The sequence below is a fragment of the Petromyzon marinus genome, chromosome 10 (assembly GCF_048934315.1).
Source record: "Petromyzon marinus isolate PM22_M1 ecotype Great Lakes invasive population chromosome 10, UKy_Petmar_22M1.pri1.0, whole genome shotgun sequence".
Taxonomy (NCBI): domain Eukaryota; kingdom Metazoa; phylum Chordata; class Hyperoartia; order Petromyzontiformes; family Petromyzontidae; genus Petromyzon; species Petromyzon marinus.
In genome coordinates this window covers 11,907,671-11,916,159 of record NC_133676.1, presented here as the reverse complement: position 1 = coordinate 11,916,159, position 8,489 = coordinate 11,907,671, and the positions used below count along the sequence as shown (strand labels likewise).

General features: G+C 49.7%; 1 long non-coding RNA gene across 1 annotated transcript; it reads left to right on the top strand.

The window, feature by feature from the left end:
* Positions 1-633: 633 nt before the first annotated feature.
* On the top strand, positions 634-3,894 carry LOC142924234 (uncharacterized). The gene is made up of 3 exons (XR_012941425.1): positions 634-894; positions 3,288-3,406; positions 3,749-3,894. It is a non-coding gene; the product is annotated as an uncharacterized LOC142924234 (long non-coding RNA).
* Positions 3,895-8,489: the final 4,595 nt, after the last annotated feature.

Sequence of the window (8,489 nt, the reverse complement as noted above, 5' to 3'; positions counted from 1 at the left end):
AAACCAATCAATGGAGAGAGTTCCACAGCCACCTCTTTCCTTTATTGGAACGGTGATGATGAGCAAATATGGAGAGGCGCAATGTGGTGTGACGGCTATTTGGTGTCAGTGTGTCTCTGTGTCTGTGTGTATATAGCGATGGTGTAGCGGTTAGCGCCCTGCGCTATGAATCCGATCACGGCCAACACCAGTGACGATTATCTGAACCGGATCGACTCATCCTCAAATGAGTACCTGGTGCGATGTGTAAACATCGTCACTGGGGAGACAAAGGCGGCCGGGCGTGGTGCTGGCCACCCACCCCCTCGTGCTCGCTAACATAACTTGCCCCTACAGTCTACACGGGGGATCTTTGTCTTTGCCGGAATCTCTGATGTACAAGCCTCCGTTGGCGATGACGCAGATGAAAATACCAACGCAATTATCCACGATCTTAAGTGAGAATTAGCCACGTGGCGGTCACACGTTAATAGAAGACACAATCCAAATTAACAAACAGCCGAACATTCCCATGGCTCAATGTGGCTCAATGTGAGCCATGGGCGTGGTGATGGAGATGGTGGTAATTGAGAAGAGGGTGGGTACTGGCGATGTGGTTGGGAACGGAGTGGAGTGTTCTGTATGTAAGTTGAGCGTCTTTCACACCGCACGTAGCCAGCCGTGATAATCAGAGGAGCGGGGTAAGGACAACAAACTAAACACAAAAAGCAGTTCTAAAGTAATGAGTTTTCGATCCAGTTTAAAAAAGTGCATAGCTCCAGTGGCTTCCTAATATTGGAATGAAGAGCGTTCCAGAAAGCGCGTGATGCGATCGCCGTCTTGGCCAGCCAAAAGCCGCTGCGAGGATGGCCGGAATTCGCGTGATGGTTTATGTTCCATGACGAGTTCAGCAAGGTATTGTGGTCCATTTGTGACAAGCACCTTGTGTGTCATGAAAAGAGGGAATGGGGGGTGGTGGTAGAGGTGGTGGGTTTGGTGGAGGATGTTCAGAAGGTGAGAGATGGGCGAGTGGTGGCAGGGCGTGCAGGTGAGGAATCGGTGAGAACGCGCTCGAGTGGGCCCCTTCTCGCTGAAGGGAATTGCTCTGCTCCATCCTCGTGGTGAATTCATCGCGGCGCACGCGGACAAATCCAAGGGTAATCGTGCAAAGGTTATTTCAGACACGGTGAGGGAGAGCTTCTGTTATCGCTCTTACGTCATCTTAGTGGGGGGGCGGGGAGCAGTTGGGGGGGGGATAATTCTCTGAAAAAAATCCGATTTAATCTGTGTGACCAAATACAGTAATTCAATCTCGCGCTAGACTGCGAAAGCTGTTAGCCCAATGCGCTATGCACCCAGCGATCTGAATTCTATTACCAACCATGGTTAACATCAGTGGCGAGTGATATCTGAAGTGGTGCTGGCACCCCCCCCCCCGACACCCCCTCCCCCACCTCTGTTTTACCAACACACGGACTAGCGTGGTGAAGTATGGTCTCAACCCCCATGACCGACACGCTGTGGGGTGGCCTTCATCCAGTAGTGAATTGACAAAGAGCTGTAATGTATTAGTAGTATTTTAAACTACGTAGTACTCGCATCTCGGGGAGTAGGTTGCACATCACAACTACCACTGTTCACTTCAAGGCATTTGGTCGTCAGTTGTGAATTGATAAACGGACACGGGGTTCTGTCTCGCCACGTACAAAATCATGAATTTTTGCCCATCAGTCAGCAATTCTAATCGGGAAAACTCTTGGATTGTTTTCGACTTTCCGAGTCTCATCAAGGCGACAGGGTAGCGCAGTGGTAACACTCGAGCCTCGCTGCAAGAAAGGCCTCGACTTCCCCGACTCGGCTGAGTCGCAGTGGCGAGAGGTTAACTCCCTCGCCTTGTATACAGGAGGTCGTGGATTCGATCCCGAGCCCGTAGCCTGTGTACGTGGAGATTGCATGTTCTTCTAGTGACCGCGTGGATATTTCTTCGTGTCCTCCGATTTGTCTCGTCACATTTTAGAGACATGCGTATTTTGGCTGCTAAACATGAGTATTTGGCTGCTGTGCATTTCCACGTGATGATGAGCCAATTTGTCGAGCTTTCATTTCGTGGTAGCTAGGTCGCTTCTGAAAAATATCTATACAGCTCAGTAGGCCTTGCCTAGTAAAATAAACAAAAATAGTTTAGTTTTCTATTTAAACCCCCATTGGACCCCCATCCTGCATGGAGTTTCCTCCGGTTTCCTCCCGTAGATTAAAAAAAACCCGTGTACAATGTAACTGGTAGTGGCTAAACAAGCCAACGCTGAAAACAAAATTACCTGCACATTACTCCACTGGGATTGCACAAAACAACATCACCACCCTCCTGCAAAACAACAACAAAAATTGGCAGGACCCTCTTGAAGAAAAGTGTTTAGACTTTGTGAAGATGTATTGTGTGAGCAAGCGTAAGTAAAACATCGTCGGTGATGATTAACATCGGCAGAATCGGTTCTGCTCGTGGAACAAAATGGTGCAGAGGGCCCCTATGCAGATTGCATCATTCCTGCACGTTGTGGGTTTAAGATGTTGTGGGTTTACTCTCCAACATATCGGTGTGCTGAACTTGTAACGAATTGACATGTTTTCTTTTTACGTGACAAACCTTACTGATTGGCTGCATCGGGTGGTGGCAGGTTAAACAACACAATTATATTTACGTGAACCAACCCAAAAACCTCATAGATTCTCACTGCAAATTTTCCGGGTTGCTTTTAGACTGGAGTGGGTGGCACTTGACTCGTAGCCAAGCCACAGTGGGGGGCTATACTGGATGCGGTGTGCCGAGTGCCGAAATCTCTTTTTTTTCCTCGGTCGCTGACAAAATCTGATGAAGCTAAACTCCCGGTGCTGATGAATGAAATCGATTGAGTTTGTTTTTACTTTTACTTGGTGATTTCAGACTCTGGTCTTCTATATCAAATCGCAGCTACATCGTGCGGTCTAATGTACGATTGGTCATGGGTAGGTATGGCGAGAATCTATCGAAAAGCCAGCGTGCTCGACCGGTCACGTGATATGTTACCCTTACTATCCACCTCAGACGTTAATGTTTTAAATACCACACGTGCTGTCGATAACTTCTCTGTGCACGTGTGTGCTTCTTTCTCTCTCCCCCCCTCTCTCCCACCCAAAAAGTCCCCTTCCTCGTGTGAACTGATGTAAAAATAAACTGGTGCACAGTTAGAGAGAAGCTGCTGGCCTTACGTATGCTCATCCAATGTCCGTTTTTTTTTATTCTCGTGTCTACCCGCTTGGACGGGGCACAGCGCGCGCAACGGACGACTGCGCCAGCACGAGCCGCAGAGTATGCGCCAGAGGGGATATCCTGCAACCACTTCCACCACCACCGCTGGCGACGATAGTTGTGGTTCGTGGTGGGTCCGTGGTGGGTCCCGTGGAAAAAGAGCTGCTCAATGGGTCTCGCGAGCCGAATAAGGACCGCTCTGTGCTTATCAAATGGCTTTCGGTTGTCGAACGAATACATTATTACAAGGTCGCGCACGGTACACACAAAGTGCTTGCCACAAATGAACCACAATACCTTTGCTGATCTCGTCTCAAGGAGCATAACCCATTACGCGACTGTGACTAACCCAACCGATATTAAGAACTGTTCTGCATATTCTCAGACTAACATAATCCATTGTTATTTTTGGCAACATTAACCGCGTGTGGTTTTCGCACCTGAAAGCCTCACAGTGATGACATCACCTTTATTCTATTTTAGACCCAAGCGGGAATAGAGTCTTCACAATTCTGGAAAAATCGCCTGATGAAGCTGATTGTAATCACCAGCGAAATGTCGTACTCCAACACACCGGTGTGCTGAAGTGGCAATTCACAACCTTAGAGTAATTAAACAAACCTTACGAATTGGCTGTGTCGGGTGGTGGTGTCACACTTTTCAATGTAGATTGAAAACTAATTTCTTGCGAACTGCTTTTTGTTGTCCCTCCTCGCACCTCCGATTAGCACGGTTGGCTGCGAAAGAAGTTCAACATAGTACATCCATACAAATACAAAGACCCCCCCCCCCCACCCCATATAGCCTTCGCAGACTGTTGGGGCAAGTGCTGTTAGCGAGTAGCACCTATGAAGGCCGGTACGGCACACGAGGGGGTGGGTGGCCAGCAAAAACGCCCGGCCGCCTGCGGAGTGGCGATGTTTACTACACACCGCACCAGCTACTCATTTGAGGCTGAGTCGATATAGAGGATGCCAGGGACCGGTTCGGATAATCGTCACTGCTGTTGGCCGTGAGGGGGGATGCGAACTTGGGTGGCTGGTTTCGTAGCCCAGTGCGCTAACCGCTACACTACCGCTCCCCACGTGCTCTGTGCCATATGGATCAGATCCATTGCCATGGTGGGCTGGGCAGAGTGCGGGGGGGGGGGGGCTATACGGAGGCCGCTGTAGCGTGCGGTTATTTACCCGTGGCTTTAGCCCCTGCCTGGGGGGGGGGCTGAGGGAGGGGGGGGGGGGCAGCTGCACATTTTCTATGCCTGCTCGGCGAAGCGTGGCGAACACCTTTGCTTACTGCGCCGGTCCCCTCGATGATGGGGTGCGGTGTGTTTGGTGGTGTCGTGGTTAGCGCTACGCTGCGCTACGAACCCGGCGACCCGAGTTCGATTCCCGCTCACGGCCAACACCTAGTGACGGTTATCTGAACCGGTCCTGGGCCTCCCCTGGGTCGACTCCGCCTCAAATGAGTACCCGGTGCGGTGTGTAGTAAACATCGCCACTGGGGAGACAAAGGCGGCCGGGCGTGGTGCTGGTCACCCACCCCTCGTGTGCCGTGCCGGCCTTCATAGGTGCTCGCTAACAGCACTTGCCCCAACAGTCAATTCACCCTTCAATGGGCAATCTGGTGCTGGGTGTAAAACATCATGTGCAAGGGCTTCGACGTCTGTTTCAATGTCTTTCCATTTCATTCAACATCTGTCCGTAACATTACTTCCGACTTGAGCTATGCACGCCTAAATCTGGATTGAAAAGTAATTTCCGGAGAACTGCTTGTTGTTGCTTTTTTAGTTTGTTGTCCTTCGATTAGCGCGGTTGGCTACGTATGGTGCGAAAGAAGTTGAACATACATGCAGAACACTCCACTCGCTCCCCAACCCCACCGCGGCGACCACCGTTGTCAGACCTCACTCACCTCCCTACTCAATTACCACCATCTCCACCTGCACCACCACGTACATATACAAACATTGTCCCAACGTCCGTCCCAATATCTCTCTCTATACATATCAAATGTACGTCTGCGGCTTATATGCCCGTGTCTGTCTGTATGTATGTTGACTTTCTTTCGCACCGTACGTACCCAACCGTGCCAAATCGGAGGTGCTGCAGCCCGTCCTCTTATGCATTACCCGAGTCTGTCTCTCTCCGTATACTCGTTTCAACACTCGTCACCTTTATATATATTTCACCGTCTCATTTGTCCACCTTTAATTGCCTCCTCCTCGTGTACGGTGCCTGCGTGTGGCCCCCCTCCCACTCTTACCCCCACGTCCGCCGGTCAGTGAGGCCTCGCGGGCCACGGTTCATCCACCCCCCCCCCCCCCCCAATGGTTGTTTACCCCCCGAGTTTCCCGAGACGCGGCGTCGCGCCGTGAATGTTAATGCCACCACCACCCGCCCGCCCACCCACCCAGCCCGACCAACGCGAGCCGCCAACGCCGCTCACGCGGGCTCCGTCACGGCACCTCCTCCCCTCCCCACCCACCCCGCTCTCCGCGGTTGGCTCTGCAGGCCGCCTTTGTCTCTCCAATTGATCGTGGGATCCTCCGCAGCCGCGCGACCCCATTGTGGTGTCTCTGCCCTTAATATAAAAGCGACGGGCCCGATCTCATGTTGCGCTAAGGGGTGGCAGTGGTTAGCGGGCTGCGCGACAGAACCAGATTGACCTTACATTGAAACACACTTATTTATGAATGTATGTGCAGACCACGGCCTGGAGTTCTCGTCTATTATAGTTGCGTGTACTCATACTGCTTCATGGGGACACATGATGCGTTTGCTGCGCGTTCAACCCGAGTTGGATTTCCTGCCGCGACCCCATCGTCAGTGGCTGACGCGTGCTGTCCAGAACGCGTCCTGGGCGCCCTATATTCATGAACTGCAGTCACCAGCGTGGTGAAGTATGGTCAAACAAACACGAAACGACCGACACTGGCACGTGGGAGGCCTTCTATCCGTACACTAGATCTGGATTGATGGCAATGTAAATGTCTGAGATTATTCTGAGGATTCAGACGCGATTCAGGGCTGCGGTGCAATGCAGGAATCGATTATAATTTCTTTTCAGTCTCAATGAAAATGCTAATGTAACATGTAACATTAGCATTTTCATTAGCATAAATCCATTCGTAACCTTACACACTATTCAATTATGCATAGCTATGCCACTCACACGTGTAGGAAGCGTACGATGTGTACCAACGTTCCACAATGATTATACGAATTGGAAGATATGTTGACCCCACAGTGGATGTATTAACTACAGTATAGGGAGGGTTACAAAGGTGATTAAATTAATATACCTCTGCCCTCTCTGTACTGTAAAGAAGGGCGATTATCTGAAACGTCGCTTATATGCGATTTATTTTTGAAGGTTCATGTTATTTACGAATGTGAGTGTTTTTTTATCAATAAAGATTCTTAAGCCCAACAATGTATGCATCGAATCGTTTGGTATGAATTCATATTCGATAAGTATGCGTTAAAGGGCTCGTGTGGCCTAAATCGCAGCTTCTGCAATCGCCGCAACGTAACGATATGAATCAATTTTTATTTTATTGCAATCGCGGTCCTGAATCGCGATAATTAATAAAATCGCTGGAAAAATGGGGGTCACGCATTTATCTACGAAGCACTCACGCATCTATGAGTAATGCTGCACCTCCGATGTCCACGGTTAGCTACGTACGGTGCGAAAAGTTCAACATACACGTACATAGAAACGAAACAACAATCTCTCCTCGGCTGTTCCGAAACTACAACAAGAAGAAAAAAAGCTATTTTCGCAGACACTCGTATAAAATATACTATATATTGGTGCGTAAACTCGCGTTAAGGTTAACAGCGTGTGTATATTACTCAGCCGGATTTAAAAAAAAATCGCATTTGTGGTTAACAGCCGGAAATAATAGCATGATTCACCTCTCCACGCAGTGCACCTGCAGCATAGAAATAACAAGGAGCTCCTGTTTACCTGGCCGAACAAGAATACATATAAAAAATGTCTGACAATTCTGGCCATGGTCCTGCTTCACGAAACATTTATTAATTATATAAACAGGTTTCCCTCGCTTTGTGCGGGTTAGGTTTGTGTCATTTCACGTGCATGCGACTAAACCTATTTCTACCCAAAATTCGTGTTATGCCATTTGAATTCACTCGCAGTGTGGCTGTGCGGTCGGAAGTGGGTCAAAACTGTCCGTGTGTACTGTGTGCGTGTGTGTACTGTCTGTGTGCACAGTATGTGTGTACGGTGTGTGTACTTTGTGCGTACTGTGTGCGCTACTCGATAGGCAGCTGTCTCGTGCGGTTCCTCTTTGTGTGCCCTTTTGATGGAACCCATATACCACAACAACAACAAAACACGAGTGGGGGGGGGGGGGGGTGGTGGGAGTGGGGGTGAAACCTGTATATTGATACACAACCGCTTACCAACGCTCCGGCATGTACGAGCTTTGAACATAAATCTATTCATGCACGCGAGTCCGATGCGCGCATGAATCGCAATGCATCGGATTTGTCGTGAGCTTCAGCCTTCGTGTAACCTGCAAGGGACCCCGCGGCCAGGTGCCCCGCGTGACCCTGCCGCGTGCGCGCGAGAAAACGCGGTCAGCAGCTAGATTTGTAAAAAAAAAAAATTGGGCAAGGGAACGTCGAGCCCGGGCTCTGGCACCGTGTTGAGACATTCGGCAGCTCACCAACAAAGCGGCTGATCTGACCCCCCTGACCCGTTCCTTTTGAAGGAGCAAATTCATCTTAAAAAAAAAAAAAAACCCACAGCACTTTGTCCATCATCTAACGGGGCTTCTGGGGATACTCTTAAGGTTTGCAATGATTCACATCCCCGTCTCTGCTCTCAGAGATTCGATTGTATCGTCAAGCGCTGCTGAATAAAGAAAGGGCTGCCTACGCCGTCACCGTATTTCCTGGTCTCCACTCCATCAGCTCATCTCGCGGTTGCACACCGAGGTTATTCCTCAGCCGTGGTGGACGTCCTCTTGGTCGTGTTCCACTTCTTTGGCTATCACTCTGTTTAGGTTCGACCTCTGGCCACAATCCCCTTGAGTGAGGTGTTCTACCTGCGCCCGATTAATGTATAAAATAATCAATAGGATATTTTAACTTGCGTACGTTCTCGAATTCTTGCGTACCTCTTCCCGTTCCTTCGCGTCACTCAAAGCTTATATCCAGCCATGCTTCTTTGCGCTTTCTCAAATACAGTTCCA